The sequence below is a fragment of the Morus notabilis genome, unplaced genomic scaffold (assembly GCF_000414095.1).
Source record: "Morus notabilis unplaced genomic scaffold, ASM41409v2 Scaffold442, whole genome shotgun sequence".
NCBI classification, from domain to species: domain Eukaryota; kingdom Viridiplantae; phylum Streptophyta; class Magnoliopsida; order Rosales; family Moraceae; genus Morus; species Morus notabilis.
Window position 1 is genome coordinate 166,137 of NW_010358595.1, and position 11,372 is coordinate 177,508.

Below are 11,372 nucleotides of genomic sequence, written 5' to 3' on the forward strand. Positions count from 1 at the left end.
ACATACCCCCAATAGAAAATGGCTGCTCTATAATTGTTCCACTGAGAGGTATTCCATATATTTTATCGCCTTCGTACTTGTCTATCATAACAATTTGTAAAATATCCTGCCAAGTTAAAAAAATTATGATGAACTATAAACATAGATGAACTAGAAATGCTTCAACACAAAACAAGACATGAAACAACTGAGCACACATGATTTAAAGAACTATAAACATAGACATAAAAGTAAATTGACAAGCTAGATTAAACAACATAGTAAATATCTAAAAATGACTATTATGACTAACACCTCTTACATCATGCACTCACTACACCAAAAAAAAGCTTTTAATAACTTTTAATTATAGCGTTTTTGAAAAACCGTTATTAAAATTTATTTTGATTACATTTTATAGCGTTTTAAAAAAAGTTATTTTTAATATATATGGCCCCGTTCATTTCGCTGATTTGAGTTTAGAATTTGAGTTGAGATGTGATTTTATGTGAGAATTTTTTACTGTAATAAAAAAATTAAATGTGATTATTTATGAGAGTTTTTACTGTAAAAAAACTTAAATTCTAAACTTAAATAAGCGAAGTGAACGGAACCTGTATATATTAGAAAATCATGAAATGTTTTGGCGGGCTGTGAAAATTAAAATTTCTCTCTCTTTCTCATATTTATTTGTCTGCCTCTCCTTATTCTACATGTTCTCTCTCTCTCTCTCCTTCTCGTTCTTCTCTTCCTCTGCCGAACTCTCTCTCTCTTCTTTCAAGAAAAATTTTCGAATTTCAAAATTTAATAACTCACTCGCTCTTGATCGGAATTGAGTGATTCTTGTTTCTATGAGTTCACAACGAAGAGGAGAACGAGGTGACACCCATATTGCCTATGGAATCCATCGCGCTCGGAAGCTCACCGGAGCTCCGCCGTCGCCCGCGCCGTGAGCCGCCATCTCCGGCGGTAGAGGTCGACACTACTTGATTCAAAATGTTGAGGGCGACGTCGGGATGCTAAGCCCTCAAGAAATTTTGTGGAAGGAGCTTCTATTTTTGAGGTAGGGTTTTCACTTTTTCCTCCTATTTGGTTTAAATCCGAATTTACTTTTATTTTTCTTGTTCTATTTTCGTTGTGGTTATGATGGCTTGGAGACAAAAATGTAAATTTAAAACCATGTTTAAATTCAGCCTTCGTCAAATTCGGCCTTCGGGATTTGAGTGGCTTTCGTAGAAGAACCCACTTCCCAAAATGGAGCAAACAGCAAGCCAGAAAAGCACTGCTTCGTTTGTTGGTTTGTTTAGTGGTGCTGATAGAGTTGACTATGTGCTTATGTTCTTTGGAAGTGTTGGGACGTGCGTCCATGGGGCTGCACTTCCTGTTTTCTTTGTTTTGTTTGGTCGTATGATTGATTCTTTGGGACATTTATTCTAAGAATCCCCGTCAATTATCTTCGCACGTTTTAGAGGTACATTCTGGTCGTCATCACATCATTTCTTTCTTCTTCTTCTTCTTCTTCTTTTCAGTTAATGATTTCCTATGTTGTTCTGTTTTGGAATTTTCTCAATGGACTTTTCAAATGAAAGGTTTGATAGAAAATTGTCTTCTGAAATTTCTCTTAATGCAGAATGCTTTGTACTTGATTTATCTTGGACTGATAGTAATGGCCTCAGCGTGGATAGGTACTACAACAAGCAATGTTTGATCGTTTGCTTCCTTTTGCCGAATTTGAGAATCAGAATATTCCTTTTGACGGCTTGATTTCAGGTGTGGCATCGTGGCTTTGTTGATGGCTTTGTTGAAAATGACGTTAGTGCAGTTCTCACAACCTTGAGTAACAGTACAAGTCCAGAGTCCAAAGCTCTGGTTACTGTTCTGAAATTTGGTATGGAAGCATTTGCTGTGGTTCCTTTACGTAGAAAATTGGGGCATCATGAGTGTGTGCAGTGCCGGATCAGGAGGCCTTTTACTGTTTCTGAAGTGGAGGCATTGGTTCGGGCGGTTGAGAAGCTTAGAACTGGAAGGTTGGTTTCAATGATTAGACCATGTTTTTGCTTTTGAATGGAGAGTGGGGGCAGCTGCCTCTACTGAGTTTTTTATTTTCTTAAAATAACCTTTAAAAATTTGTCGTTTTCTCGTTTTGTCATGTTGAAATACTTTTTTTTTATATCGTTTCCACTAAATTTCATAATTTTTTATTACTTCAAGACAAAAATTTAATATATACCCTACTGAAATAGAAGTCTGGCTCCGCAACTGTGTTTGAGCATGTTTTGGTCTTTTAGCTACAACTAACTCTCTGTTCACTGTTGTAATTAGTTCTCTTATAGCTCTCATAATTTATGAAAATGAAAGGTAATTATTTATGTATATTTTAATCGGATGTGGTGCATGTATGGTTCAGAATAGCTTTTGTCCTGTTTCTTGTTTGAAATTTGAATTTGGATTTGAATTAAATCCCTGTGATTATCGAATTGTTGCATATAAACGAAGTGAAACATAACCTACTTTTGGTTGTACTTACTACCCCAAACTTAAAATTAACATTGTCCTCAATCTTACAAAAAGAGCAATGAGGATACAAAAACTCACATTTGCTTTTTTATTTCTTTATTTTTATTATTGTTTTACAACACAACAAATAAAGTTTCACAACACCACCTTTTCCCGACAACGGTGCTAAAAACTTGTTGGTTAAATTGCTACGTAAGTATGCATATCGCAAACAAATAATAAAGTGTACTGAGTACATATATCGTTCCCACAAAGACTGATTCACCAATAATAATATGAAGAAATCATACAAACTCCAAATTAAACAAAAAATTGACTAAGCAGATTTTCACTAAAATGTTTTAAGCAAATGGGTACACTATAAATGCTGGTAAGAATGGCAAGGAATAAGAATGCAGCTACGGGTTGTAATCAGTGATTTAAACAAGCTAGAATTATTAATTTCCCCTTAGCTGTAAGTCAATGATGCATAAATACTATAGAATAATTACTCCAGTTAATTGAAACTCAACTTTTACATCCAATCCTTCCGAATTAATTTTGACTTAAATTCTTCAAACCATTTCCAGCATATTCCTATGTGAATCTAGTTCTCAAAATGCAGATCTCAGCACTGGTTTCAATGGGTTATGCAAGATAAATAATATATTCCTATACCACTCACAAATTAACAAACTTAAATAAGAATATTGAACTTATATCATTTATGTTAGATCCAACTCAAATTAACCTTCCTAGTATTAATCTAAGTCTTGTATCTTATAGTTGACGGCTAATCAAAAATAGAAATAAGCAGTAAATATACACATGGATGAACATGAATAAAAGCTTAAGCAAATTCACAAATTAGCCTTCATTCTTACAACTTTAGTTCTATCAATAATCTTAGTAAGAAAATACTTAGCTCATAATTGGAATTACAAGAACCAAATAATTAGTATAATTCATTGTTCAACAAAATTGCAAATCTAAAGAGAAATTAAATGCAACATATGAGATAGAAGAGGGATTCAGCTGGTTTGGAGCTTTTAGCATTTTTCTCCTCCTTTTCCTTCTTCAAGCAAGCTTCAACAGGATGAAGAAGACTGTAAATCACCTCCTCCCCATACTGCTCTCCCTCTCTGCTCCTCCTCTCTCTTTTTGATCATTTTTTTTTCTTTTTTCTCTCCTCCTTTCCTTGCTGCGGTGCTCCTCTAAAATGGATGTACTCTTCATTAGGGCACCAAAGGACGCTGAGCTGTCACTAGTGAGTGGTTGGGTCCAAATGACTCTTAACAAGATCTTTCCTTTGTGTACTTTTGTCTTTTTCCATCACAAAGGTTCACGCTGATGTCATCCACAAATGCTGGTACTAGTTTTCCTGTGGAAAAATGCTACAACATTTTGTTTCAACTTCCTAAAATCACACCACAAGAACTTAGAACACAACTCAGCCCTTTTTAATTCAATTCTCTTCAAATACACCTCAGATTTAGCACATATCCTGATTTTAGCATGACATAGCGTAAGAATCAGAAATTGAAGATAAAACACAAGAAAACAAACAAATTTACCGTCGTCAAACAAACTTTAAGTTAAAAAATGCCTAACATTAAGTTAAGAAATGCTTAAGATAACTCTAATTTCTAGAGTTATCAGCTAGCATGTTAATAACTTTTATGTTGAGCAACAACTGTCGTTTTATATTTTCGTAGGGGGCATGTATACAAAAAATGTAAAGTACACAAGAGCAGATCTGACGAATTTTTGCAAGGCATGACAGTTAAAGTTCAAGTGATTCTATTGTAAAACCTGTTCATCTGCAGTCTTGACGTACGATCAAATAAAAGTTTCTAAATTTGATCTGCATGCAAGGGCGTGACCGTTAATCAGAAAGTGCCAACCTAGTTGAGATGTTTTGAGCAACTTCAATATCAGTTATCCAACTCTCTCCTTATTTATTAAAAAAATAAATAAATCTAATTATTAATTGTTGAGGTGGCTTTGAGAGGAACTTGGATAATTCATGCGGGAGTGAAGATGAAATCTCCTTCCTTACTTTCTCTGAAGTCTGATCAACAATATATAATAATTCTTTTGGAGTTTTTGCATGTGAGCATGAGCGTTCCATTAGAGACTACGCATTGCATTGATAATTATATGGACTCATTAACCTAATAAATTAAATTAATTATGTGCTTTCTCTTAAAAGCAACATTATTGGAAAGCACTTTCTGATTAACGGTCACGCCGGGTTGCATGCAGGCACCTGAAGATTTACTCGCAGTGCTATTTTCTGAAGGAAAGCTATTGTATTGTCACCCTTTAGTAATCAGCATTTTAATTTTTCTCTACACAAATTTCGAATGTTTATTTTACCTTGTAGTTATAGATTCTTAAAACTTAATAGGGAAAAGCGATTCACATGCAGTTATGAATAGATCATTAGTCCAACTTTTTAAGTACTATCCAAACGAAGTGGCAGTCTCAGTAAAATGGGGATATACATACATACATACGTACATATATATATATATATGTATTAATTTGTCTTCTTCCAGACTGCATAAAGCTTCTTTGATTATTTCTCTCCTACATTTAAGTTATATCATTCAACTTTTGACCTATTTAATTTCCTGATTAACTGCTTAAAGCATCGTGATCCTTATAGACTATTTTTTGGCATATTAAGCTTCTTACGAGAACGCTTGTGTTTTTAGCTACAAATTATTTCTCACAATCATCATTTAAGATTTCTAAGTATTTTTATTTTATTTTTTTGCCTAAATACACTTTGTGATTATATATCTTATCATGCAATCCAAGTATGCATAAAAGAGATAAGGAACCAGAAGCCTGGGCTATTGCTTGCTCCCAGAAGTCCATAATTGATCAATTAAATGTCTTACTGTTGCTGTCTTTATGATGTTCCCTCCCAGGCTATTGTTTGCTGCTGCAAGATTTGGAGTTTAGGCATTCACAGGGACAGCAGAAAAATTGGAGCGAACTGCATTGGACTTTTGACATCTCCATCATCTTCGGTGTATAAAACTGGGTTCTCCAAGTGGCTGAGAAGCACGAATCCCGACCATCTGATGCCGAAGGCTTAGTTGATTAATGAATCTCCGGAGCCAAAAACAAGCTGTACTAGGTAATCTGATTAAGATTGTGAACTATGTTCTTTAATGCAATACATTCTAACTTTAACTTTGGACAAATTGTGATGCGTTGACTTTGTTCTTTAATGTTATTTCATTGGTAGAAAAGTGGATTTAACAACAGTTATAATAGTCGTTAAGTTTAAAAGATCATGAGAACATAATGAAGAATTGTTTACCTTTTGGTTGATTTTATGTCATATTTAATTTCACAGATTCCAGATATCCCGTTCTTGTTGGAATATTTTTACGTGAATTTCCATAATCATAATAATTCACTCTGTAATTAATTAAAACATTTTATGGACAACTGTGTTAATGTTAAATATCGGTCCATAATGGTATGGATACTTGTTTTATTAACTCGCTTAAGGCATTTAAATTCCCTCTATCTCATAATATTTGATCAGCCCATTAGACTAAATACCCTTTGTGAATGAATACTGGTTAAAAACCCTTAGGCTTATTTGGTTTATAAGGCACCACCCCTTCTTTAGAAAAGGTGGGCTTGAGCTGGTTGGGGTTTTTTAGCGGTGGCCGAATGGTGGGAGAGAGGCAGAGATAGGGACGAGCTCAATGGCTCCTCTTGCCAACTTCTTCTTCCTTTTGCAGGTTCTCTATGGATTCCGGCCGGCCAATGGCGGATTCCGGCGACTGTTGACGACGCTTTTTCGCTGCCCACCGGAATATGAGGTATGCCTAAATCCCAAATAAGAATTTTGTGGCATTTTCGGATTTTAGGCTAAATTAGTTATTATGATCTTGTTTCGATCATGTTTTAATCATTTTAAATCTAGCAATTGGTATCAGAGACAACTTATTTGGATTTAGAGCTACAATTTTCAGATTTTTTCATTTTCGGTGGAACAAAACACAAAATTTTGAATCCTTGTTTTAGCTCAAAGAAATGATTCTTTGAGGTTACCCACTTCAAATATGTCTGATGGGAGATAATTTTCCTAAGTTTTGTGAGTCTATTTGGCCGATTTGTCATTGTTTGAAGCATGAAAAATGGCCAGAATGGGTTTTCGTTTGCGTTTAAAAATTTGAGTGTTTTGGGTCATTTCAATGTTATGGATCAAAAGAGAACGAAATTTTGAAAAAACCCCTTTTGAATTGTCAAAAACGGAGTTCCAAAGGCCAAGATATGGCCGGGTCGGGTCGTGGGTCCGTTTGAGCCGTGTTTTACCCGGTTGGAGGTTAGGGATGACAAAAATGACACCATGTTTTGATTTTGGGTTAAAAACGACATGTCATTTGATAAGTTTAGTTTTGTGTCGTTTTGACAAAAATGACGTCGTTTTTCTGTATCAACAAAACAACATGTCGTTTCTGGGGAAAAAAACAGTTTTGACCAAACTTTGACTGATCCGTACGAACACATCCAAAGTCCATTTTGGCCGCTGTTTTCACCGTTGCGCTCCGTTTTTCATTTCCTACCCATTTAAATGATTTATTTTGGGTTTGGGCCACCATAAAATCATGTTTTTAATATTTTTATATTATTGGTTGTATATTTTTATGGGTGGCTAATTCTCACAATTGTCAAACAAATTTTTCCTGGGCATTTCGTATACAATTTGTTTGATGATTAATGCCATAAAATTTTTATTATGTTGTTATTATTATATGGCATATGTAATTGTGAGAATTCGACAATAGTGAATGTTTATGTACTCGCCCGTTGTAAGTCTAATCATGTCAAATTGTTTCGGTTATTATGTTACGGAGCTCTCCCACAAAATTTAACATTTTCATTTGAAAAAAGCATTGGGATACACACATTCCTTACTTGGATGCACATGAGCTACCATAAAATATTTTTATTTAAATATTTGTTTATTGTAATAATTTTCATATATTTTTTGGGTAGTTTTAATTCTTACTATTTTGAGACCTAAAATTTTGGGGTATGTTTGCTATTCCATATTATATGGTCATATTTTATTTGTTCTCCCACATAATTTGATATTTTGGTAAATAAAATTTAGACATATAATAATGATGTTTGTTTAAATTTTGAAATGCCCATTTTGTGTTTAATGTTTTAATGTCTAATTATTTGTATAGGCATACATGGTCTCTTTTGTGTTAAAGTGAGAATGAAAATTTTAATTAGAAGCTCATGTACTATTATAAAGCTTAAGCTATAAGTTTATCCATAATTTATTTATTATTGCTATCATTATTATTTGATATCTTATTTTATGTGAGTATCATGTGTTTTGATTATGCTACCCAAGTGGGAGAAAATTAGAAACATTTTTTTTTTTTGGGATTAGCATAATCACTAACTCACATACTATTATCAAATAATAAATTGTGGGATTATATGGATAAACTTAATTTATTAATTATGTTCTGAAAGTCCATACGGGTAATGAAATTATCCTATTGATAGTTTTGTTGCTTCGTAGGACGCTTGGGTTTTGTTGGAGCCTAAGCTTGTTATTTTTATCCATGTATTTTGTTTACATATTATTATTTGACATTGATTATGCAGTCCAAGTGGGAAAATATTGTGAATGAATATGTGTAGACGTACATAATCACTAAACTCATATTATGATCAAATAATATATTGGAGTGTTAAGGAAAAGGTATGTGTTTTCCATATTGCTAAGATTCATACGGGCAATTAAATTATCCTATCGATAATTAATTATTTGGTAAGATGCTTAGACCGGTGAAGGAAGTTTGTTAGATGTCATGAACCGCATAATCTTTACTACCCTATCGGTGGTGGATTGATACATTTGATTGTGATGTTTGATGAATTGTCCTTATCTGCGAAAGAATTCTATTCTTGCTCAACGGACTCTAGCACACAATGATCATATTGGCTTGGATCATTTGGAAGGCTAAGTAAAGGGCAAATTGCATGATCTTGTTTTACATGCCTATTGTTGGTTGCCCATGTTGTTTTCTTTAGCCTTGAGTAATCCTTGCATCTCCGCTATCTTAACGTTAAATGGGATAAGCCATTATATATGGTATGAATCTCTTTATGAATCTGTGAATGATGAAATGGACATAGCCTTGAGAGTGGATTTGTTTCCTAGCTCCACTAATGTGTTGAGAAACTCTATGATGAGTAGGACTGTATGGATAACACCTAAGCAGTAGTGTCTCAATTTTAGGATGAGACAGTCACTAAAATTAGCTTTATGGAGTACGTTGTTAATAAATTCATATGTGTAAGGTTAGTGGGAGCAGTTGCATGTTTCTGTTTTTCATGTTGGTGACAACTTGTTCGTGCCTAATGATTTTGACATGCTGGTTAAGACGAATAGCATGTCGCCTAGTCACTTTGGTTTAAGAATCTTGAAAAAGCTTATTATGTTCTAGGCATGTAGATTCTTCGTGACAAGGATAAGTGCATTTTTTAGTCGTCTCAGAGAACCTATATTGTTCTTATTTCAAACAGGTTCAGTATGCATTCTTGTTCTCCTAGTAAGTATTGTTTGTTAAAGTGACAAACTCTCAAAGGTGTAATGTCCTAATGGTGAAGTAAGAGAGATTAGATAAAACTGTCCCTTATGCTTATGTGTTTAGCAGCCTGATGTATGCTCAAGTAAGCACACGTCTTATTATTGTGTTTGTTGTTGACGTGCAAATTCGGTACTTGAGTGATTGTTGTTATTATTACTAAATTAATTGAGAATGAAGTACCGGATAGTTGTGTATCAGCGAACCAACACTTTTGTTGTAGTTGGATCTCATGATGTCGATTAATCAGGCTGCATAAATGATAAAAGGAATTACTTTGTTAAAAAGTGTCAAATAGACACTCGTAGCGTCTTTGATCGTGATGCGGAGTATGTGGCGTATCGTGAGGCTATTTGTGTGATGTGATTTTGGAACCTTGTTTCAGCATTAGGAGTAGTTCACTCCATTTCTGGACCGGCTGAAACTGTGTTGTGAAAGTTCCATAATAGTATATTTCTCTTAAAACACCAGGAGCATTGTCCGCTCAAGCATAATAATAGTGTGTTCTATTTTTGTAAAGAGAAATTGTAAAAGACTATTGTTATTGAAAACACGCCTATAAACAACATGTTGGCAGTTCCACTAAAGGCTTACCTATTAGGTGTTTTAAGAACACGCATCCCACTCAGGATTGTAAGGAGCCTGTAATTGTATTGAGTTAGTGGGAGTTTACTGCCATTTGTGTGTGACATATTGTTATTGATAAGGATTGCTTATGCCTTAAATAACACATGCATATTCATGGATCTGTCACTTTATGTGTGATGTTGTGTTAACACACTTTTTAGTTGACAAAGTGACAAGTTGAAAAGAGATATTTGGTTGTTAGTCTTTATCATTGTTTTTGATCCATATATTAAAGTTATCATTATGCTTTGATGAATCTCTAGCGCCTGATTATGTATAATGATTGTATCCTGTCGATACGTTATTATGCATGATTGTTTTGGGCTTGTGTTTATTATGTGAGATTCTTAGTTGATGTTTATGTTGTGATGAGTGAATGTTTGTTGTATGATTATGCCGTCTAAGTGGGAGACTGTTGGAATATTTTTATGTGGACTTCCATAATCATAATACTTCACTCTGTAATTAATTAAAGCATCTTATGGACAACTGTGTTAATGTGAATTAACACATGCATGCATGTTAAATATCGGTCCATAATGAGATAGACACTTATTTTATTAACTCGCTTGAGGGATTTGAACTCCCTCTATCTCATAATATTTAGTTAGCTCATTAGACCAAATACTCTCTCTGAATGAATACTGATTAAAAACAGTTAGGCCTATTTGGTTTATATAGGCACCAGCCCTTTTTTTTTAGAAAAAGGTGGGCTTGAGCTGGTTGGAGATTTTTAGGGGTGGCCGAACGGTAGAGAGAGGGAGAGATAGGGACGAGCTTAATGGTTCCTCTTGCCAACTTCTTCTTCCTTTTGCAGGTTCTCCATGGATTCCGGCTGGCCATTGGCGGATTCCAGTGATTGATGACGACGCTTTTTCGCTTCCCACCAGAATATGAGGTATGCCTATATCCCAAATAAGAATTTTGTGGTATTTTCAGATTTTAGGCTAGATTAGTTATTATGATCTTGTTTAGATTAGATCATTTTAAATCTAGCAGTTCTCCCTTGCGCTATCCCTCCTCCGTGCAGGCATTCCTCCTCAGCAAAGATGGCAGATTCCCCCGCACTGATCGCGTCACTCCTTCGGGTAGCCCTCCTTCCTCCGTGCAGGCGCCTTCTTAGCGAAGCTTGCTGCTTCACCATCTCTTGAACACTGCGTTGTTGCTCTGAGAGAATCTCAGCTTTGTCGCTGCTTCTCTACCCAATTGCAACTTCACCGTTGATCATAAGGCGCGTCACTCCTCCACGCCGGTTGCAGCTTTGCCGACCTTAAGTCCTCATCTCTCATTCTTCAAATAATAAAAAATATTCTCAAAGGAAAACACCAACCTATTTTTCAGATTTTCTTAGGTTATGGTTAATAAAACTGATGAAATAACATATTGAAATGTGATTAATTTCAAAACCATTATCAACCAAACTCTACATTATCATTCAATCTCTGAATTAGTATGCTTGTGTTTGGGAAGATGACCGATTTTTCCAATAGAATACCATCGGTGCAAAAGAAGACAATCAAAAGTCATAAAAAAAAAGCAAATCAGACGGAACAGAAAAATGTGCAAGTTCATCATACCAGTGAACAACAACGAATGCCAAGACTCAAGTCCAAACAGGAGATA

At 34.7% G+C, this 11,372-nt stretch overlaps 1 long non-coding RNA gene across 1 annotated transcript; it reads left to right on the plus strand.

Moving 5' to 3' along the window:
• Positions 1-1,017: 1,017 nt before the first annotated feature.
• On the plus strand, positions 1,018-6,316 carry LOC21404792. Its single transcript, XR_002901707.1, has 6 exons — positions 1,018-1,042; positions 1,173-1,450; positions 1,610-1,664; positions 1,750-2,006; positions 5,415-5,626; positions 6,246-6,316. It is a non-coding gene; the product is annotated as an uncharacterized LOC21404792 (long non-coding RNA).
• The last annotated feature ends 5,056 nt before the right edge of the window (positions 6,317-11,372 follow it).